The sequence below is a fragment of the Pseudopodoces humilis genome, chromosome 6, assembly GCF_049639895.1.
Source record: "Pseudopodoces humilis isolate 2021_Gansu_Grassland_sample_001 chromosome 6, ASM4963989v1, whole genome shotgun sequence".
NCBI classification, from domain to species: domain Eukaryota; kingdom Metazoa; phylum Chordata; class Aves; order Passeriformes; family Paridae; genus Pseudopodoces; species Pseudopodoces humilis.
In genome coordinates, this window is record NC_142205.1 from 55,921,123 (window position 1) to 55,943,776 (window position 22,654).

The 22,654-nt window shown below is 43.9% G+C and overlaps 1 protein-coding gene across 8 annotated transcripts in view; it reads left to right on the top strand.

Annotated features, from left to right (window-relative positions):
• Positions 1-22,654, top strand: part of ARHGAP24 (Rho GTPase activating protein 24) — a 184,909-nt gene that overhangs the window by 113,104 nt on the left and 49,151 nt on the right. The window contains exon 1 of one of the 8 annotated variants that reach the window (XM_014254818.2): positions 1,270-1,418. The exons of 5 other annotated variants lie outside the window; for them this stretch is intronic. The gene's annotated coding sequence lies outside the window, so the exon portion shown is untranslated. Of the gene's footprint in view, positions 1-1,269; positions 1,419-1,596; positions 1,715-2,214; positions 2,236-22,654 lie in introns of those variants that run through there. 2 more of the 8 variants (XM_014254820.2, XM_014254819.2) reach the window with 2 other exon arrangements.

Sequence of the window (22,654 nt, forward strand, 5' to 3'; positions counted from 1 at the left end):
CAGCATGTTTGGTCAGCACTAGAAAGGAGTAGAAGGAATTTGCCAGCCCTTTCACAAAGGCAAAAATAATGCAATTCTGCTGCAGAATAAATAAAATCCAAGGAATGTCAAAGGCTTATGAGGGGAAACAAGTGTGGGAGACAATTTTACATTATCAGACAGTCTTTTCAGCTTCTTCCTATGAAAGTGAAACAACACCCAGCGTCTCTCCTCTGATATTCCCAGTAAGTCTCCAACTTTTTAATGTTTACTTCCATCCCAAAATCTTCCTTTCAAATATATGTATCTTAATAAGACTTAACTTGCTGTGGGTCAGACACCCTGGCTTGTTGTCAGGCACTCTTCACAGTTGAAGCAACTACCAGGAGAATCACCGTGGCTTTACCAGCCTTTTAGAACACTACAAGTAGCTGCTGCCAGCCATCACCTGCTCCTTCCCATTTCTTTGTGTGTCACAGTGTGAGTATTGGCATCCACAGACTGGAAGTTTTACATTCAAATCTGCATCTGGCATCCCAGCTCAGACACTGGCAGCAGCTCTGGCATCTTTGTCTTAAATGACATCTTCTGCAACGTTGGTCTTCAGTGGTTCTTTTCAGGACACAGCAATGAAAAGCTTTTCAAAAAATAATTCCTCTTGAGAATTTTTTTCTGGACTTGTCAGCTTGTGCCGTAAACTTTCCTTATGGGCCATTTTGTAGACTTTTTTGCAGAGCTTATCCAGTGCCATGCAGGACATACGCTTCTGTTAGTGATCCTCTTGAGGTGTTAGCCAGGACAAAATCCTGCTCTGTTTCCCATGCTAGTCCTAACTTCACAGTGGAAGCAGGTGCTCATACTATTATAAACAACACAAAGCTGAAAAACCTAACAGCGTGAAGCTTTGATTTGCAGGGGGACATACAGATCTCTGAACAGCTCAGAGACTAAGGAGATATACTTCCTCCAGGGATCTTTTATCATAAAAGCAGCTTAAGTGACTCACTCTTTCCCGAGGATATTCTTAAAACAACCCCACTCAGTTCATCTTTTAGTGGTCAGAAAGAAGATTTATTTTGTGCTATTTTTCATAAAAACCCCAAAACTAAAAAACAAAGAAAAAACCCCAACCCCATCCTTTGAAAAAAGTCAATGGCTGTATTTCCAAGAGGATCTGGGAACGATCTATTAGACGTCTGTACGGCTCACTAATGCATGGGCTGACTGGCACTATCTTCACTCAAGCAAGTGCTCCAGTGAAAAATCCAGTGCTATTTTTAGTTCCCTTACAACAAACTGCTTGATTGTAAGGCCTGGGGAACCGTGACACCGTGATCGTGAGGGGTCTGCTGGAAAAGGCAGCACAAGGACGAGACAGGGCAGCGTGCTGGCTACGCCGGGGACTCCGGTTGATGCCCAGAGGAACACGCCAGGAGCAGGTATGTTAAATCATCTCCTAAGCCTTGGTCTGCCCACGAAATGAAGCTGCTGGCCAGAGTCAGGGCACGAAAGCGTTAGCTGGCTGGCTCTATCTGCTCCTGCCCTTAAAGATTTCATTCCATAAATTCCTGTCCTGACCGTCAGCTTTTAAGTCGTCTCCTCTCGTTTCCTAGCCTTTTCTGGGATTTTGCAGGATCTTTAGGCAAGTTAGCAAATGGCAGTAGCGGGAGAGAGATAAGTTTCTCGGGCGGAAGGCGTCGTGCTCCGGTGGAAGCCCCGCCGTGGCAGTGCCTGGGTGAGTAGCCGGGAACAGGTAGGAGCTGCAGCAGGCAGAGGACGCGGCCGCCCGGGGGTCGGTGCGAGCGGCCGGAGGGGCTGGAGCGGTGCCTGGGCCGCGTCCGAGTGCGAGCGGCCCCCGGCCCCAGCGCCGCTGAGCCCCGTCCCGCCGGACCCCGCCTCGGCCGCGGCGCTCCCCGCAGGTCGGTCCCGGCTCGGGCGGCTGGTCCCGGAGGGTTCAGGGGCTGCTCCTGGGCGCGGTGGTCGCCATTCCTGGGCGGTGGAGTCACGGGCGGGACGGGCGCCAGCGGGCGGGCAGGGCGCGCCCGGCCGCGGCTCCTCGGGCTCGGCCGCCGGTGCCAGGTGAGAGCGCGGGGAGGCTCCGCGGCGCTCCGGTCCCGGAGGGACGGCAGCACTGCCGGCGGGACGAGCCGCCGGATCCCGGCTGCGTCCCGCCCGCCTCCTGCCCGGTTCCGATAGCTGGTGCTGTGCCACAGCCTCTGCCAGCGTGCCTGAAGAACGAGGATCCCGGCCTGCCGGGTACGCGGTGCTGGAGCGGCAGCTGGGCTCGGCAGGGAAAGTTGTGCGTGTGTGAAGTGCCGTGGGAGCGGGGCAGTGCTTTGCTGTCTCGCATTTGCACCCTTTTGTTTCAACTCGGCTGTGCAAGCGCTTGCGAATTCCTTGCTTCAGAGTCAGAGCCAGGCTTCGGAGCGAGCGTTGATGCAGTTTAGCAGCATTGCTGTGTTTTAAAATAACTGCATGTGTTTCACCCTTAATGATACCGTTAACTTAAAATAGCACGATGTGCTGCCTCCCTTGAGTTACTTGGTAGAGAAAACAAGGAAGGGGAACCGCGGAATTCCCATGAACTTTGTGTTCAGAGATCCTGCTAGGCTTTCAGCATGCTGAGCTGCTGTAGCAGCCTTCTCCCGGTACTAGAAATGTGTATTACCAAGCAAATACTCCCTGCTGCTGTGGTCACATTCTCTGCCCAAGGTACACTTGAAAAGACAGGTGAAGCAGCACTTCCGTAATGGGGTTTTTAGTGTTCTCCTGCTAGATCTGTGCATTTGTGTATTAACAGTGCAGATGGTGCAAGCAGAGTAGCTGTAGCACGTCTTGGCTTACTTTTGCATTAACCAAGTTCATATTAGCTAATAATCAGCTCATGCGAAATGAAATAGTTAATGTTTCGGTGCTTGTTGAAAAAAAAAATAATTCAAATATTAAAATTTAAATACCCTGTTTTGTTCTCACTGGTTTGTTCTCATCTGGCCAATCCAGATTTTTGTCCTCCAGAAATAGTCTTTTTATGACTAGTTGCCAGTTTCAGCACTAGTTACTAAAACAATGGCAAGTAGAATGAAAAGTCAATTACTCCATGGCCTGAATTCAGTAAACTGAGTCTGCGTGGTGTAGAACTTGTATACTTTCAGAGTAATTAAGATGAATTAGTTGAGTTTTCTTCTGGCAAAAAGTAGAGGTGGATGAGATTTTATTAAAACTTATGTGGCAAATGTTTTAATTTTAGGGCACTTTTCTGGGCCGTGCTGTACGTGTCAGTGTAGATGAAAGCGCTGTGTTTGTGTACGGTGATCAAATGAGCAAATTTTACCAAACTGCTGGAAGGGCTGACTGGTTATTTCTTAATCAGTGTTGTATCTTCCCATCTACTCGTCCTGTTATGCCCAGTGTTTCAAGGGCAGATACCGCTCAACCCACTTCTGGAAATGCTCACTGGCATGTTGTAGTGTTTGTGTTTGCACGGAGGATACTTGTGCACAGTACAGTCGTGATACCTTTTAGGTGAGTGGTGCAGTTTGTGTCTGGAACTTGCTGGAATCAGCCTGGCACAGGGGACACGCTGTGTGACTACCTCCATTGTCTAATTTTGATACTCTGGTTCCTCTGTGTTGGAAAGACACGTGGCCCTCAAAAGACAAACTCAGGGGTACTGCAGCTCTTAGTTACCTGCAGGTGCTGTCTGCTACCCCTGCTTGAGGACAGCTCAAAGTAGCAGCAGTCCAGTTGGTGTTTGGTAGTGCAAATATGAGAGGTAAGGGGAAGGGAGTCGCAGTGCTTCTGAAAATTGTTAAGAAGTGAGTATGTCTTTACACAATATTTGGAATTAAAACCCCTCTTTTCTATTCTCTCACACCCTTAAGCCTTTTAATTAGGTCAGTGGGTGAGATGCTGTGCTGCTGGTCACGCATCATGCCCTTGAGCGTAGGAGAAGGTGACCCTGCAGGGTGTGTTGTAGAACCCTGATTCTGGAGCTGCTCATGGATATTGAAGGCTTCCTCTTCCTCTGCTCTGCAGGGTGACCTGCTGCTGCCTCTGGGCTTCTCTTTCCTAAATGGGGTTACATTTGTACTTCATTGTCTGTGCAGGTTCTGAGACAGGCCAGAAATCTTACTTGAAGGAGGTGAAGTATTTTTCTGGCTTTATTGTAGCAGTTGGGAAGTGATGGATTGCACATAAGCTCTGCACCTGATATCTCTTGCAGGCCATAAATCCAAGCAATGCAGCTCAAAAGCAAACTGTAAAGTCCAGACTGACATTGTCATTAGAATATCCATTCAGAGAAATACTGGTTTCTGAGTTACGCCTGAAGATGAGCAGGTGTCAGATTCATTTTCATGTCCTCTAAATGCAGCGCAATAAATCTTGTTGTCTCATCTGTTTTAAAACAGCTTTCTGGGGTTTTTTGATAGTTCCCCCCCCCCCTCCCCCCATCTCTGTTAGCTAATTCAAATAGAAGTATCCTTCTTAAGCCAATTCTCATACAAAACCAGACTCATTTTAATCATTAAATAAAGTCATTGACTTTTTGGTCTGTGACTGTCAGATGGTAGCAGATTACTGAAATACTTAACCTAATACCATGCATGTAAAAAGTTGCAAGTTCTCAGCATTCACTCCTGCTGGAAAAGGAGCAATTAGAACCTTCTCTTGGCAACAGATTGTGTGAATGATGGTGGCTCCTTATTTAATGATGAAAGTGTCAGACTTTAAAAATGAGCAGGAACACATTGGGGTCATTTAGGTTGTTGCAAGAGCTGCTCTGTCTATGATGCCTCTGAAACCTTCTCCTTTTCCAGCTAGATCCTGGATCAGTGCACTTTTCGGCCCAGCTGGCAGTAGGGTAAAGAGGGAGCCTTGTACACAAAACTAGGAAAGTCCAGTTTCTGTGGATGAGAAAGGTGTCAGAGAATACCTGAACTGACATTTTACGCTTAGTCATAAACAAAAATGAGGCAGCTAGAAGTAGCAAAGAATGTTTGTGAAAAATAAGTGTCACATGTTTAGAGATGGGATGGGCTAGAATAGAATAGAAATAGAATAGAATTTTTCATTTGGGAGGGAGCTATAAACGTTCATTCAGTCCAACTGCCTGACCACTTCACTTGACCAAAACTTAAAGCGTGTTATTAAGGACATTGTCTGAATGCATCCATCTTGGGGCAACAACCATGTGTCTGGGAAGCCTGTTCTAATGTTTAACCATACTCTCAGCAGAGAAATGCTTCCTAATGTCCAGTCTATTTGTCCCCTAATGCAGCTTTGAACCATTGTCATGCAGGAAAATACAGGTAATAGTCGTTTCCTGAAAATGTGTGAAAGAGCTAACAACATCCAGCAGTTGTTTCAGCTTCCTTGTTTGCAGTCTGTTTCAGGCTTCATTTGGTTTCCTTTATTCTCCCTCTAGGATATTTCAATTGCAAATGTGTTGGATTTGTAATGAGGAAGCACTAGGTTTCCAATACTAAGTGAACAAACCCCTAAAATGTTTCCTCTAACAGTAAAAATTCATCATGCTTGCCTGTGGATTTTAACCTTCAGCCAGTTAGGGAGCCAATTGGTGATGTTGTGTTACCAGAGGAAAGAGGTATTTTGGGACCATTTGTTTATGTCCTCCTTTGAGGTCTTTGTTTCAATATAAAAGGAGGGTTAGTGGCTTTGGACATCTCTGTTACTGTGTGCTACTAACATGAAAACTAATAAAATGATAGGTTGCAGATGTAAAATATAGGCCCAGAGTGACTGAAAATATGAGAGAGATGGCTGTAGAATTGGAGCTTGCAATAAATGGTAAAAGATAAAATGGAAAAATCCATCTTTATTAAAAGTGGTGTGTGCAATATATTTATTTAGGCACTAAGAATCAGGAGACTTGTGGCTGCTTCAAATGAGAAATGTGTTTTAAAGAAATAATTTTTTCTTTTAAACTTAATTTGAGGAGGTTTAAAAGTAGAATTCATTCTTGTGGAATTAGATTATGGCCTGGTTGTTTTATTTCCCTCTTCTACATCATCTTGTCCTTCTCAGTTCCACAAATAGCTTTTTCATCTTGGTTGCCACTGGCAAAAGCCTGTAAGTAGGATTTTTGGACACGTATGAGTGAATCAGAAATGCTGTGGTTGGAAGTTTTGCAGTCATTAGAAGGAGGTGCTAGAGCAATAGAAGGGTCACTTGGCCAGATTTCAGGAAACTCGAAGTTTTGGGTTTTTTTTCAGAAACAGCATAATGGTAAGGAGATAGTGCCAGCAAGCAACCTCGGTGCTGAATCACAACATCATCTGCCTTTCTGCAGCCTACGGAAGCTGTACCTCACACGCTCTTCCTTCAGAAATCAGGATGTAGACCTTACCCAGATGACACCATGATCACCAGTATTGGCAGGAATGAGTCTTGGGCCACAACCAGTGCATTTAAGTACTGACATCCTGAGGGCAACAAATTAATACAGGCTTATCTTTGTCTTTTTTCTGCCTCCAAAAGATGGGAGGATGGACTGGGAAAGGCAGATTTCGTTTTGCTTTTCCCCTGGGGTACCCTGATACATGGCAGAGCCTGCGTCTTTGTGTCTGGAGAGGTGGGGGTAGGACACTGCCTAAGAGCAGAAGAAGCTGATGAAAGCAGTGGAATAATAGAAGGAAGATGCTGGGATCCTTCACCAAAAAAGTTCTTACCTTAAGCAGTCCTTGTCTGGTCTCCTGAAAGGATGTGAGACCACTGGTGGGAATTTATCTGCTTTATAAAGGACTTTGATTATCCTGAGCAGTGTGATGTTCATCAGGCAAAACAGAAAGGGCAGCTGTGCAAGTGCATCAGCCTTACTCCTGTACTCCTTCACAGCCTTACAAAACCTGATCTAACACCCAGAGGTTCACCCTGAGGTGGAATAGAAAGGGCTCTTAGGGGAAAGAAACAAATGCTGTGGGGATTTGGGGCAGAGAAGATGACAAATTGCATAAACTTCTGGTAACCTTAAGGGCACCTAAGTGAACTGTCAAAAACATTCTGTGGTCCAACTTTCCAGCAGGAGTACAGCTGCAGAGTGCCCAGGCTCTCCTCGGAGGGTCATCCTCACCTGCCAGCCCTCCCTCTCTCAAGGTGGTCAAGTTGTGGTCCTGACTGCAGTTGAATCCTTGTGCTTAGCAAAAGGATCCTGAGGCAGCAGTGGGTACTTGTGAAATGCTGCAGTCACTGCTGTGTAATTATTACATCAAGGCCTCTGAGGTATTTGCCCTGATCCGTGACTTGACTTGTGATGCTGGCTGGTCTGGCTGGCAGCTGGCAAGCTGTTAAGTCGGGGCATGGGATCTTGCTTTAGTGTGAAATCCCTTGGGGGCAAAAATCTACATCTAACACAGCAGATTGCTGTGGTAGAAGCAGCAGCCTGTCCCCTGCTCCTGCACACATGCCCCTGCCCCTGTCTGCCTGGTGTTTGCTCCCCTGCAGCTCAGGAGGTCCTGTCCTGTAGGAACCCAGGCACTGGCAGCTTTTGGTGTCTGTACTGAAAGGAGCTGATTCCTGCTTTTAACACCAAAACCGAAAGGAGGCTTTTACTTAAAGATAGCAGTAAGTAGTAGTGAGAGACAAGCTGCTTCTGCTTGTGTGGGCCCTCACTCTGTCTTTTTAAAACAGATAATAAATCAGCTTTCATTGTTACTAGTTTCTAATTGTTATCACTGATTGCAAATCTTCTTACTTATCTATTTAGATTCCTTCCAGTTCACTGAGTAGCGTATGAAATTACTGCCTTCCTGATGAGTGTCCTGTAAAATCTCAGTTAAGGTACAATGGGACAGCATGTTGTAGTTATTTAAATTACAACTTTTTTCTTTAAACGGGATACTTATCTGACACACTTCACTTCAGGTATGACTTCTGTGTCTCTGCCAGTACATTTTCTGAGTTTATGACTCACTTCACATTCCTATAAAGCCTTTCACTGTGTGTTCTTAGAGTCTTTACAAGATACAATTAACCAAAATACTGTGTCTCCCCTGTGAGGTCAGTAAATATTCTTAATTGCTTTTTGCAGAAAAAGGAAAATATGGTAGAGACGTTTTAAAGGAATTCACCAGTGCTGGGTGAAAAGCTACTGAAGAGGCAGTAACAGGGGCTGTGTGTGATTTTTGAACCCTCTTTGGAGTGCACCATTTCTCTTTCTTACATAAGCATGCATAGGAATGATGTAACCCAGCAGAGTGAGGCAAAAGATGTAGGTCAGGTTTCTTTTGTCAGGACATCTTCTGCTTTTTGACCTGTAAGATGCTGAAAGCAACAAAAGCCTATGGATGAGAGAGCCTTTTCAAAACTGGTTAAAAAAGCAACAAGCAACCCCTGAAAGCAAATCCCCTCTAAAGAGCTATTTTTAGGAAGCTAAATCAAAGAAGAGTCCCCTGGGGGGGGTCTGTACACAAAGTTTCTGTCTGGCTGCCTTCGGGTAGCTTAAAGTTTTAATGCACTTGTCAGGCTGTCACCTTTTGTGCCTGGTGAAAACAGAGACCTGAGCAGGCTGTTGGTGGGACAGACTCCTCTTCAAAGCTGCTGCTGCCAGACCCAGTCACTGGAGGTTTTGGGAAGAGGGAATGTACAGTGTTTAGATGACTTTCAGTCCCATTTTGATCAAAAGATTTGTTCACTCTATACTGAGTTAAATCCTTTATCAGAAAAATGGCAGCACACAGAACCTTGAGCAGAAATTACCATATGTACTGATAACAATATAAATGTGATGCCTAGTTTTAAAGACCACCAAGGAAGGAAGCTTAACAGGGCATCATTGTCCCTTCACAGCTGTGTGAAAAAGTTGTGTCTGTCCCTTCAACTGTGCTCCACAGCACGTGGAAGTTCTTTTTTACCCTTGAGTACCTCTTGGTTCATTTTTCCTGAAAGTAGAATGGTTCTAATGACAAAGTTGGAAGGCCTTTGAGACTTTATTCTGCATTTGAACATCCTGAATGCAGAGGCAAGAGGGGACAGCATGAGCTGCTCTGTTGTTGAGAGGAAAGGGAAGAAGGTGCTGGAATCAGAGTCGCAGTGCAGAAGTGCCAGGGAAAGACAGTCCCTGCTGCTGGTGCTCTGAAACACTTCACTGGGAGCTGAAGCGCTACTGGCTTTGTAAAAAGCAGGCTCTTGACTGTGAAAGTTGAAAAGTCAGGAGCAGCTGGGACAAGGAACGTGCAAAACTTTCATTTCTTGAAGCCCATGGCAGTGGTTGTACCACTTTCTTTTATCCAGCACATGTTAAATAGATACAATAGTAAGTGCAGTCGTGCAATAACAAATTGGATGAACTGATTTAGGTGAAATGAGGATCGATGAGGAGTTAACTCTAGATTATTATTGCTTTGATGTTTGCAGCTCACATTTTTTTTTTTTCCTTAGAAAATAAATCGCCTTTTTTCTACAGGGGCACTAGAAAGAAGTCTTGACCACAATTAGTTTTTATTTCAGTTCAACAGATCAGGAATAAAAGCATATCCCTGTCATGAGAGTGGAGCTGTTTTGCCCCAAGGAAGCCTCCTTAAAGCAGGGAAGGCTGGAGACACTAGAGATTCCTGTGGCCTTGAACTGTGCTGGCACAGGATAGTTGTTGAAACAGCAGTTATTGCTTAGAATTGTTTGGAATTCTTGCCTAGATACTTTAACAGGATTACCAACTGATAATTCTGGCTGGTAGTGAAAAACTGCTATAGGTCAGGGGGTGACTTAAAACAATATAATCTAAAACAAGAGGAGGTGGTGGTGACACTCATTTAAACCCACAGGAAACTAGGGACAAAATGAAGAGAGGCAGGCCCACCTTCTGCTGTGTAAATACTGAGAAGTGCTTTATTAGCAAATAGACCATCCCAGTCAGCCAGCTGAGCTGGAGGCTGCAGTGGGGAGTGTATCACCTATGGCATGGGAAGAGACTGCAAGGTGAAGCTTTCAGCACATTGTTTCACAGGACACAGGTTTGGTAGGTGTTCTGTATAAGAAATTGGTGTGGTGATTTGGCATTAAGGACACTCTGCCTTATCTCCTGTGGTTGTTGTTGTTAAATTTGGAATGTGAGAGTGATTTAGTTGTTAGAGTAAAACTTACACAGCTGAACTGACTTGGTGCTTGCTGTGACACTGTGTATCCATAGCTATCTGATGGTGCAGCAAACCCAAATGAGGTCCTGCTGCAACCAGGCATTGGGAGCCATGGCCTCACACCTGGCCATGCCTCTGCTGGGTGTCAAGCCCATAGGAAATCAGTGTTAGCAAGCTAAATGCCTTAGTGCTTGTCCGCCAATTCCAGGTGCTAAATATTTTGAAAGTACCAGAAAGTTTGAAATTTCCTTTTTTGTGACGGCAAGAAGTCGGTAATACAGGCAGGGGACCTTGGTGTGAGAGCTCTTCCAGCTTGGAAAAGCTTGGGCTTTTTGGGGTGGGAAAGCCCCGCAAATCCTTCTGTTGCTTATCCCTTTTCCCTGTAGTCTGCCTGTGTTGTGTCTGCTGTACTGCAGATGCAACCAATGTTTCTCTTGTATCTTATTATGAACTAGTGAAAGTGTGTTTACTTAAACAGCCGGGAAACAGGGTCAGGACAGAATGGACCTGACCTATATATTTGATGGCCTGTCGTCAGAGTTCATGGTAGTATTCTCAGTGGTGGAGTACCTACATAAGGATAAGAGTAATACCTTTTTTTTCTTTTTCTGTAACTAATGTGACTAAAGCTGTCATTTAACAGCTAAAGACAGTGTGGATCAAGAAGGGCTTCTTGGCTATTTGCAGGCAAGATGCAGGACTGCGTAGCTGATTAATTATTGGATCTGGAAGAGGAAATGCTGAGATGTCACTGTTTAAAGTTTTCTTTGGTGCTTTGTTAACTTCCAGTTTGGGGAGAACTGACAGGCTTGAGGATAAAAATGTGGCTTTAGTCTAGAAAATGTAGTTTACTGAATAACACCCTGTTGGTGGTGGGCACCTGATCATTTTCAGCACTGAGATCCAAGCATTGCAAGTCTAGATGACAGGCATGTTCTTTTTCTGTAATCTGTAGGACTGACCTCAGTGTTGTGATAACAAAATCATTGCCGTGCTGTCCATCCCTTCTGTGATATGCCTCTGTCGGTTTTTTAGCTATTTCATCTACTTCTGCAGCTACCAACTCAATGAAGTATTGGATCAGTGTTTTGGATAATTCTGAGTGCATTATATATATTCAGAGCACTCTCCTAGTGCAGCTGAAACCATACTGTGATCTGAATTGTATGAATAAAGTGGAAGAATCCCCTTAGATCCATTGCTTGACACTTAATATCCAGGGGAGATGGTGTTTGTGTATTCCTATACCATAAAAGAAGTATATCTAAACCTGTATAACACTATGGAATTAAGTAGTTTGCCATCCCCTCTTGCAGGCCACTTTTACATCTGACTAATCAAAGCTGCTGTTTCTGAAGTGGGATTTAAAAAAGCCTCAGACAGCAGCCCCAAAGGAAAGGCTGCTCTCCCATGGCTGGCAGCCAGCTGCCTGGGAGGCAGCCCCATCCCACTCCCCCTGCCCATTTCCAGGGCATGGGGCTGTGTGGAGCAGCTTCATGCTGCTGCAGCCACGAGAGGCATTAACAAGAATTGGCTCTTCCGCGTAGAAACCGCTGTGGCAGCGTAATCTTTGTCTGGGGCTGTTTAGGCAGCTGTCTGAGCTGCCCTAATGGGGATAAAACATACATTGGACCAGTGCTGGAGTGCTGCATGGATATGGTCTGTTGGTAGCTGAGTGGGGCTGAGCCGGGACAAACCAGTGTGTCCGTGCTATCCTGGGAAACTGGGAAGGAGGTTGGGACTGGAAAGGAGCAGCAACAGTAAGGAGCAGAGGTACTCCATGAGCTCTTTTGTTCTGTACTGGACAAGTAAAAGCAGCAGTTAAAGGGACATTGTGTTCGTGGTGAGGTGGAAAAGTCCCTTTTTCAAAAATGTGTATACTACAAGTTCTCCCAGCATAAATGTCACCAGATGAAGTTTGTTGTGTTTTGTTTTGTTTTGTTTGTTGTATTCATTTTGAATGGGTTTGCCAGCACTGTGATCTGTAGTCTTACAAAGATGTTTACATCCCTGCAGCATATGCTGGAATCTCTTTCCAAAAGGTTGGCTCTGCTGAAACTTACCTGTAATGTGGAAATTTCAACTTTGGTCAGTTCCTCAGAGTGAGCATGTGGGACCTGTGGCTATAATGCACCTCCAGCTGAAGGGCAGAGCAGCACTTCCAGATGAGAAATTTCCACTGTGTCTGTGCTGGAAAAGCCTGTGCATATGTCATCATGTGCTATGAATTAATTTCCAGTGCTCCTGACAGAAGAGAAGCCTTGTTCTGGAGTTCCAATTTTTTGGATAGCAGAAATAGAAATTATTTTTCTTTCTTGGAGAGGATTGTTTCAGTAAGTCAAACAAGAAGGCAGGATTATTTATGGGTGTGTTTCAGGGGGAGTTTCCCATAAAAAATGAATCACAAGGTTAAGGAAAAAGCCTCTCGACTTTCCCAAAATAAGATCAGAATTAGAACAAGTCAAGAACATGTTAAATTTGTTCTGTAGCCATGATCTAGCTGTTACAGAACACAGTGGCATAGAATTGTGGTACTTTGGAAAGTTGTCAGCAAACAGAAAAATCAAAGTAACTGTCATATTTCAAACAAAATATAGCTTCTTTTGTCAGAGACTTCACAAAAATCACTGCTTTTTTTAGCATAAGCCTGCTATGAGACTGATTTTAATGCAGCAGAAGTAGATACACTCAGATTTAGAAATGGATGAAGTGAAAAACAATTAGAGGGTAAACTGTTGTTCTTGTAAATAACAGGGCAGAGTGGTAGTGTTCCAAGGTATTCTGATACACAGCTCTGAGGAAAAAGCTGGTAAGGTAACTCAAGAAAGAAATTGGGATTTATTGTGGTTGTCTCTCAGAGACAATTTTCAGATGACCTGAAGGTTTATTTGTGGCACCTTGTCTTTCCAGCGCTGTAGTTCAGCTGTCAACCTTTTTATCTGAACAGAGTGGTTGGTGAGGTGGGAGCTGTTAGAGAGGAGCCATGGGAGAATAACCTGAAAGCAATGGCTGCATCTGTATCTGTCTCTTTACCTGGCTGTACCAAAGGTCAGGACAGTTGTCCAAAAGCATAGCTGCAGAGGTTTGGGAAGAGAAAGTGGCAGAGTAATTTGCAGGGATGATATTTCAGCAAAATTTACAAGTGTCTTGCCAGATGGAATTAGAGCTGTAGTGTTCAGTCAGGGTTTGGTGGTAACTTGTTAGAGCTGCGTGGGGAATACTCCTTGCTTTCATTATTAAATTCTCTATTTTTTCCCTCCCAATTTTCAGTCTTCCTTCTGCTGGCTTTGGTATTACACTGCATGTAAGCTTTTTTCCCATCCTCATTGCTACCGCCAAGTTGGAAGGAACTGACTTCTCCAGTTTGCTCAGCCAGTTGTGCTCATAAAGGACTTTGCTTCTAGCCCAGATGCTGAGGAAGGCAGTTCTGTTCATGGGTCAGCTCCCTCAGCACAGTAGTCTGCAGGGGGACTTGTCCTTGTTAACTCCTCTGTATCTCATGCTTGAGTTGCCTCATTTTCAGGGGCTTGGCTGTACAATGTGTGCAGAGAGAGGACAGTGGCATCTCACACCTGCCCTCTTCTTAGCACTCCTGCTGCATCTTCATTGAGGTTACACAGTGGGAACTCTAAAATGGGATCTGGATCAGCTGGGGCTTCTGGAGAAAGCAGGATCCCAAGGTGTTTAAATAAAAGTCATGCAGGCACTCATAGCCCAAACAGCCTGTCTTGTTGTTCTGCTCTTTTTTGTATAGTGTGGTGTAGTTCAGTTGCAAGATTTAACTCACCAGTTCTACTAGGAGCTAGAGGAGTTTCCCAAGGATAATCTAAAGGATGGGATCTAAAAAATGTTCTAACTGTTTTGAGGCTCGACTTAAATGTTTGTGGTATTGGAAGCAGCAAATGTCCTGCTTTGCTCCAGTGTTCACAAAATTGTGCTTGCTTCTCTATTTATCAGGCCTTTCAAGCCTTACTGTTCTATAAACCACATGTCTACCAAATCCAATTATTATTGGCTGATTTTGTTCATAGCACAATTCAGGGAACATAATGGGATGCCTGGGACAAACAAAGTCCCTTACAGCACCTGAACACTGGACTTTCTTCCTCCTTTCCTAGCACCTGTACCTTTATATTCCTTAGTTTGTGCTTGTTTTGCTGTGAACATAGGCTCATACTCTGGAGCTTGCTGTTCAGCATGGCTTTCCAGGAGAAATATGAACCTGATGAGCGTGCCTGACCTTTTTGTCCTTGGCCATAAAAATCTTTCCATTGTATGCAGCCACATGTACAGCAGGTTGGTGTTTGCCTCCTTGAAACACGTTAAGGATTAACCTTTTGCAAAAGCAAATCACAGACAGTGAAACCTGCCCGCCAGTGCCGCCTTCACCTCTCTCCTTCTTTGGGCAGACATGTGCCCCTGGCTTGGGACTCCGTTGGCTTTTTGGTGAATAAAAACATCTGTCTTGCCCCAGTGAAAGGAGAACTTTAATGAGGTACTCGTGAACCTTCTGCACTCTCCCTTGAAATGTAAATTTACCCAGGGATGGAGATTATATTGGAAGAGTGGGAGCAAGAAAGTGATGCCTTTGTCACAGAGATTGAGGAAACAGCCTGGTGGCTATGTTAAAATGCCTGTGCCTTTAATTAATATTGACTGAGTCTGCTCAGAAGAGAATGCTTATATTATGTTCTGTGTCTGAGGGGATGTTGAAATACAGGCAGGAATTATCAGGCAGGTTTCTGTCAGGGCTGTCGTCACTGTTGTGTTTCTCTTCGGCTTTTAAATCCTTTCCCTGCTTGTTAAAAGAGAAATTCACAGAACACCTTTCCTGATAGAAGCTTGTTGTAGAGTCTTGGGATCTAGCTTTCCATTCCCAGCTGAAGAACTTTGGAAAAATGCAAGAGATGGATGACTGCAAGAATAACAAAGTGTAAATTAGTTGAAAATAAACATTTTGCAGTATGTTAAATACTGTCTGTGGGCTAAGACACAGTCTCCCTGTAGTGGAGAGTGATGGAAGCATTTCTGAGAAAAACAGGACTGGGTTCCTGTGGGGGAATGGGTGGAAGAGAGGGAGAGGAGAAATGAGACCAGTAGAAGCTGTTAGCTGCCCAAAGGTGTCTTGGGCAGGCAAGTGCAGATAATGGGGCAGAGCAGAGGGAAAGGGGCCATGCTGCAGATCACCTGCATTAGCTCTGGAGGTCAGATCTGAATGCCAGAATTGAAGGCCCAGATGCTGCAATTTTGGCTCCTGTGGCTGCAGGTGACCTCCAAAGGAATGCCCCCCAAATGAACAGCATGGTAGTGCTGGCCCCTGGAGCTGAGCTAACAAAAGGCATCAGTTTGGGATATTAAACAGTATTTGTGATTATTTCCACCTCAGTGATTATGGCTTTGTTTTTAGCTTGGCTATTAAGTACACATTGAGTTCAAAGCTGGGACGGCAGAAACATTGGTTTGCATTATGAACAGAAAGATCATTTACAAACATTGAAGATTCAGATCAGCTTTCATGCTGGCACGTAGTTGCTTGACCCAGGTCAAGAAACCGGGCAGTGTTTCATGGGCTTCAGCCCAGACTGGCCCAGCTGGGTCAGGGATTCAGGTTCCATCCCCTTTCTTGCTGCTGGGATCCTTCTGCTAAGCCAAACAGCACAAACGCATCTGTCTGGTTCTGTACAACAGACCAGAGAAATTGCTGCTGCACTTTATGCCTTACATTTAATTCCCCATATAATGTATTTAATTGCCCATCTTAATGGTTTGTTACTAGAATTAAAAAATGTCATCTTGCTTATAAAATAAGCAAAATGCCACAGTTGGCAGCTAGATCCCAGGCAATGTGTTGGCACGGTATCAGAATGACTTGGTAGCGGTCAGTGTGCCCATGGACAAGGTATCAGTGTGATAATGAATGTTTAAGTGTTTAAACTCGTTTTACTCTAGTCAATAAAACAGGTGAAGCTGGAGGAAAGCAGAGAGGAAGTGAGGAGTGGAACAGGTGGTGGCTGGAGTCAGTGCTTGGGGAGCTGCACTCAGGCTGTGGGTGCTACCTGCAGCCACAGAGAGCTTTGGGCATTGCCCTGACCGCACAAGACCAGGTAAAGTATTTTGTGTTACCTAGGGCTTGTGTGCTCTAGTAAAAGAGGGCTGGAACACTTGCCTGATATTCTTGGTTAACTAAAGTCATGCATGAAGTGCATTTGAATTTGCCAAATGGGTCAGGTAAAAAAAGTATGAGTAGATTTTGTATGATGTTTTCAACAAATAACAGGTTAGGTGTTTTTCCTTTTGAAAGAACCTCATATTGCTTCCAACATTATCAAGATTGCTATTAAAATATGGTATTAAATGAAAAAAATACTTTAAATATTGCATTATGGTGTATTTTTACTGCTCTGAAATGAGCATTTGCAGTTTTGTTTTACCAAGGAAGCCAAAAAGCTTGTCATTTTCAGTCAGTGAAAGGACTGTTTGGCTTTCTTTGGCCAGCACTCCACAAACCCACTTATTCACATAGCTATAAATACCTTAATATTTTCCTATCTACACATTTTGATTTATAACAGCAGCAGCTAAAGAAAATAACTGCTTTCCCAGTCTACAGTAAACTGCGGAAAAATTCTCTCACATGTGTCTTTTTCTTTCTTAACTGAGTTACACACTTGACAGAAAAAAGCTGATGATATGAAAATGTGTGTTGTCTTTGGGCCCCAGCCTGTGATGAAGATACAAATAAAAAGATTTATGTGGGGATCAAAGGTATTTGTTGAGAGAGATTTTCATAAACAACAGCAATGAAGGTGGAGGTCCCTCAGTGCCCAGTGACACAGGGCAGACTGGAATCCCCTCCCTAGGTGTGGGGTGACTTGAAGAAAAACTGACTCCACATTCTCAACCTCTTCCCCAATTAAGAACAGGTTCAAGTAGAAGCAGATCTGATTTCTGTAGCTGCCTGAACCATGTTTTCCTTCTCCCTTTGTCTCCTTGCCATGCAAATGTGTGTGTGTGAGGGACACACAGCCTGATGGCCTCCCCTCAAGTCTCCTCTTACACTGCTTTTTGAGGCAGGGTGTTAGAGGAGTCTCAGTGACTGTGTTTGCCCTTCTACCTCACAGCCTGATTCAGGGAACCTGTTGTGTTTTGTTGGCTGGGCTGTCAGTGCATTTCAGAAAATAAAAACTTAATTCTCTCATGCATCACAGGTTGCATCTTCCTGTGGAGGGTTAATTCACAGATCCTGGGGCAGGCTGTCGATACCAGGCTGGAGAGAGGATGAGGGAAAAGGCATGTTTGTGCTGGTAAATGTAATCAGTAGAGCAGAGGGCTTTGCTTGGGATGGAGCCATTTGTTTTCTCTTTGTTCGTATTTTTCTTATGTAAGCAGAGGTTTGTTTCCTGACTCTTCTTCTGAAATAGCAGTCAACAGTTAATGAGAATGAAGCATCAGCGTTTCAAGGACAACAGAGATCTGACGTGTTCTTTTAATCTTTGCAGTCCCAGAAGGGATGAACAGCTACTTGGATTGGGTGTAAGGCTGGCTGGACAGCATTGCTTCTGTCACTGAGGCAGAGCTGAGGCTGCTTCTGGTGCATCCCCTCCTGTTGTTCCAAGACATCCAGGCCCAGTGGCATCTGCTGAGGCTATTAGTTGGTTAAGCCCGGGCTCTGATTTCATCTATGTGGGGTCATTAGCAGCTTGGCATCTGCTAGCAGCTAGCGTCTTCACCTTCTCATAATGGGCTTTTGTTATCACTGCAGTTACAAAGGCCTCTTGTAAAGGGGAGCTCCACATGTGCATTACAAAAAATACAAAAAATGTGCCAGAGCTATGTGGAGGTAGTTGTTGTCACCCTGGGAGCCGAAAGTTAAGTCTCCTATTCTCTTCCCTGTGTGATCACAACACTTGGCTTACAAGTGAATGTTAAGTGAAAAGTAGCATGGACTCAAGGCACAAAGTCCTCATTCACATCTCAGCTCTACCAAAGTGTGTCTAAGGGAAGGGGCTCAGGTGCTGCTTCCTGGTGCAAGGCAGTCGCTAATGAAACGCTTCACTCGGGTAATTTCTGCATTTCTTTGTGATTCATCTGCCTTGATGCTCTGCTGTTGTCTGGGTTGCTATGGCTGTGCCGGCATGAGGCTGGCTCCCCTGCAAGGAATCATGAAAAGAAGTGGCTGCCTTTCTGCTCTCTTATCAAGATATGCCAGGGGTGCTCAGCAACCTGGAAAGGACTGTGTTTGTTAATAATCCATGTCTGCAGCAGCCAGTTGTTAGCACCTCTCCCTGCCTTTTCACTGTGCTAGCTCTGATGGTTGCTAATGCCTTTTGCAGGTGCTGAGAATAGAGCTACTGTTGTTCAGCAGCTCTTTAGAAGTAATCCCTGTGTGAGGGAGCCATGGCTATTTAACTTGTTTTTGGGGTCTCTATTTAGGAAGGATGTCTCCAGTGAAACAGCAGTGCTGATGGCGGGCAGCAGGCTGCCTGGTTCACTTGTTGTGACTGCAGTATTTCCTTGGAGTATCACCAACAACATAAGGTGCTATTAAAGCTGCTGGGTTTATGGAGAGAGTGGAACATCTGCTTCCTACAAAGGCTGTTGCCATAGCAGCTGTGTGGTTAAGAATGGCTTCCTAATACAGTCGAGGTATTTAATGTGTACCATAAAGGTTAAATGCAGCACAAAACAATGAGTTTAAGAGCCAGCATAGTTGAGCCTTGTGCTAGGCCATGGGCATAACTGGAATCAAGCCTTTAGGGCCAGAAGTCCTCAGCTAAGCATTTCCACACCCATCACATCAGCAGTATGTAGGCATGTCATGTTCAGAATTGCCTCCTTTAAGCTGAACTTAGATGGAAGCAGAAATGCGGATGAAGAAGCCAAGACAGAGACTGGTTTGCACATTTTTCTGCTGCACCTATAGTAGAAGGTGTACTCAAAGAAATGAGGCTGGAGCTGCAAATGCAAGCCATGGCATGGTTAAATTCCTGAACTTTTTTTCTTTTAACTATATGTCATGTATGATTGATCTCTAATTTCTGCCTACTGGGAGAAGGAATTTCAGTGTCAACTGTGTTTTCGTTCTCCTCTTGCCACTTTAGCATGGAAAATGGTAAAATGTCATTTGTTTGTATAAATATTTTACACTCTAATTTTTCATTTGTGTTGTCTTAAACAAATCAAAATTGCTTGGGACTGTAATAGCCTCATTTTACTGAGGCACTTTTATGAATCTGTAATGTGAGGCTAAATGAACAGAGAAGAGGGGAAATAAGAGTTTTGTCAGATTCTTGCACATAATACGAGTTCAGGACCATAAATCCCAGTGGTGCTTCACTGCATTTGGAGTCCAAGGGCTGGGTGTAGTGCAAGGTTTCATTCTGATTTAAATCCTCATCAAATTAGAAACATCATCTGTAGCTGACTAATGGGATAGAGTGCTCCTTCCCTTGTGTGTCTTTGTGTGCCAGCTTTGGGCTGAACACAACAAGCACTGTCTCTTGTTAGTCCTCATTGTCATGAACAAGACCAAACTATGCACATACACATTTCTAGGCCAGCTGCTTTCTTCCCCTGGTTTCTGTGCTGTAGGTTTTGGAGACCCATCTGCAGTCCTTACGGCTGCACATTCATCCAAATGCTTTAATAAAGCACCTGGTAGAAATTGCAGCTGCCAGTTAATGTTTGTCTTCAGTATCTTGAACATGGAAACACTCTTCTACTTCCTTGCTCTACCATTAATTTTACCTTTGCAGGTAAAATCTGTGGTATACAGCCCCTGTGAATAGTGCCAAAGAAGAGCTGGTCAAACTGTAGTGTTGCCAAAGAGAGTGCATGTGGCCTATGCACTGTCCTTTGCTTGTTAACAGCAGATAATCAGCTTTGTCACCATGGCCATTGGGTGACCTGGAACCTGTGTCTGTGCAATCTGTCCACTCCAGCTCAGTTTGCACAGACTACTTGCAAGTTTGGGCTGGGAGCTGTGAGATGAGGTACACTATTACACTTCCAGCCCCAGACACTCAATCTTCACTCTTTTGATCTCACAATTTACCTGCTGTGTGTTTTTCTCAAATATGTCAGAGTAAAGTAAATTTGTCATTCCATCTCATTTTTCTTTAGCAGTTATACTGCTGTATGCTCAAGGTTATATGTTACTAAGTTGAATTACAGACACAGTATGTTCAGTTGGAAGTATCATTCTCAATAGATACTGCAGTTACTGTGCTGTAATAACATACCTGTCACATCAAGACGTAGGGAACCATAACAGCATGGTTTAAAGCCTTTTTTGTTGTGCTCCTTCCACCAGAACTTAGTGTTACAATTATATGAATCAAAACTGAAGCAAGGTGTCTAATGATGTAAAACCTGGCAGACAACAATACTCCAGCTTGAAATGCCATATTGGTGTGTCTTAAGATGGGCTTCACATGACCTGAATGACTAGAACTGTATCTGAAGGAATGAGTTTTGAATGAGCAGAAGAGGGAAGCTCCTTTTTAATAAATGATAGCCCAAAATCTGCTTTCTTCCCCTCAGAGCTTTGGATGTTAGTGCTGTCTTCATAGCTGGATCCCTGCTGCCCTCTAGGAATTTTTAATGAAATATTGTCAGCAGTACCACCATACCTGTATTGTGAGCTAGGGATTCCTTTATTAATGTTCAATAATAATGCTATTGAAAACACTTCAGATTTCTACAGGGACTGCTGAATTACCATATTCTTATTTTTGTAAGCCCTTCAGGGGTTTTGCAGAGCCTCTCCATTACTGCAGTGTTCTTCAAGGCACTGGCAAAGTAAGCAGAAAGTGACTTTTAAATAAATTAATTGTTAAATCAGATTTTTCATGCATTGAGCAACACTCAGTTTCAGATTTCCGGTAGAGAGATGGTGTGCAGCAAATCTAAAAGAAAATGCAATTTCTCTCATTAGAAAGGTGTTCTGCCCTAAGCACCCCGTACCAGGATATTTAGCATGGCATAGCATTGGACATAATGGCTCAATATGTTATAATGAGATCTAGATTCAAAGCAAAACACAAACTGGGAAGGAAGTTTAATTGCAAACTGGCATTTTGTAGCTCTGACAATTAGGGTCAGTATTGATGTCTCATCATCCTTCTTCCTCTCATAGGAGAGAGTAAGTGGTGTGACAACATTGTGTGGGATCCGGCCCCTGTTATGAAAATAGTGGATTAAGTAATTGTCTGTGGTTAATGAATGCAGCTTGGTTAGCGGAGATTAGTCCAGAGAGAAGTGCAATGAAAATGCCTAACCCTGGGCAACTGAGTATCCTGGAAGGTCCTTTTTAAAGGATTACAAATTTCAGTTTAAATTAAGAAATACGTTGGAATACATTTCAGGGATACATAAGCAGTTATTTAAGAAAATACTGTAATTAATACTTAAGAAGTGAAAGAAACTCCACCATGGTTGATGAGAGTTTCAGAGGGGCAGAGCTTCAAATATAAGATGTGAGTATCCTGAATTCCCTGCACAGAAATGGCACATGGACAGCAGAGCAGCACAGCCTGGCTGTTGGCAAGGCTATTTCTACCCTTACATTCTGGCTTCTCATGGCAGCAGGAGGCAGTGGGGCAATCACAAGGCAGAGTTTGTGTGGTGCAAAGATGGGGGATGGATCAGTTGCCTGGTTCTCCAGGCCTGTTTTCCCAGGATTTATGCACTGAGAAAAAGCTTTATGCACTGAAAGCTTGATGGTACACAGGTCCTTCTCAGCAGCAGGAGGGTTTTCTGGAGCAGGTCCTGACACAGTGTGCACGTTGAGTGGAACTGCAAGAGCTGGCTGCAGTCTTGCCTCTGACTGCTGGATTCATTCTCATAGTTAAATTCATTTTTACTGGTGATTAAACCCCAAAATTCTGTTCATCTTTTATGAAGACCAAATGAGAAGGACTGCAGTGTTTTCTATTAAATTGAAAATGAAAGATTTTTTGAGTAATGTTTTTTTTCTAGTATATTCAGTTATGAATGCACGATTACCATTGGTATCAGTTGTTGTTTGAGAAATAAACAGGAGTGAGATTCACATTTTTATAATGAGTTAAAAATCAGCTTACGAAAGCCTACTGTGAATATGTTAGTACAGGTTTAACTTTACTTTTCTGAGTGGGAATATTCCAAACTTGCACTTCATATTGGGGTTGGAATTGGCTGGTTACATCTTGTGTAGTCCCATAATACATCTGTCATCCTATGCAATACAGAAAAAGTCTTGATGCGGAAACATGTTTCTATTTATATGTTCTAATCAATGAAACAGTGATGTCTGAGGTGAAATAAGCAGCTTAAAGTCAAGGCTGGTGGAAGCTAATACAAATCCCTGTAGTGAAATTAGGGATTTAATTTGCTGTAGACTGATTTACAGGAGGGGAAATACCATCACCTACCCAGAGTTGGTAAGACACATAATGAATTTATGCTTATGGCTGTTAATGGATGTCCTGAAAGCTGCCTGTCTTGCATCTGTCTCCTGCAGTCTAGCACATGAGGTTGTTAGAGAGGGAATTTATTTGTTCAGGAGTAGATTAATCCCCAGCACCTCTTTGAGCAGCTGGGAC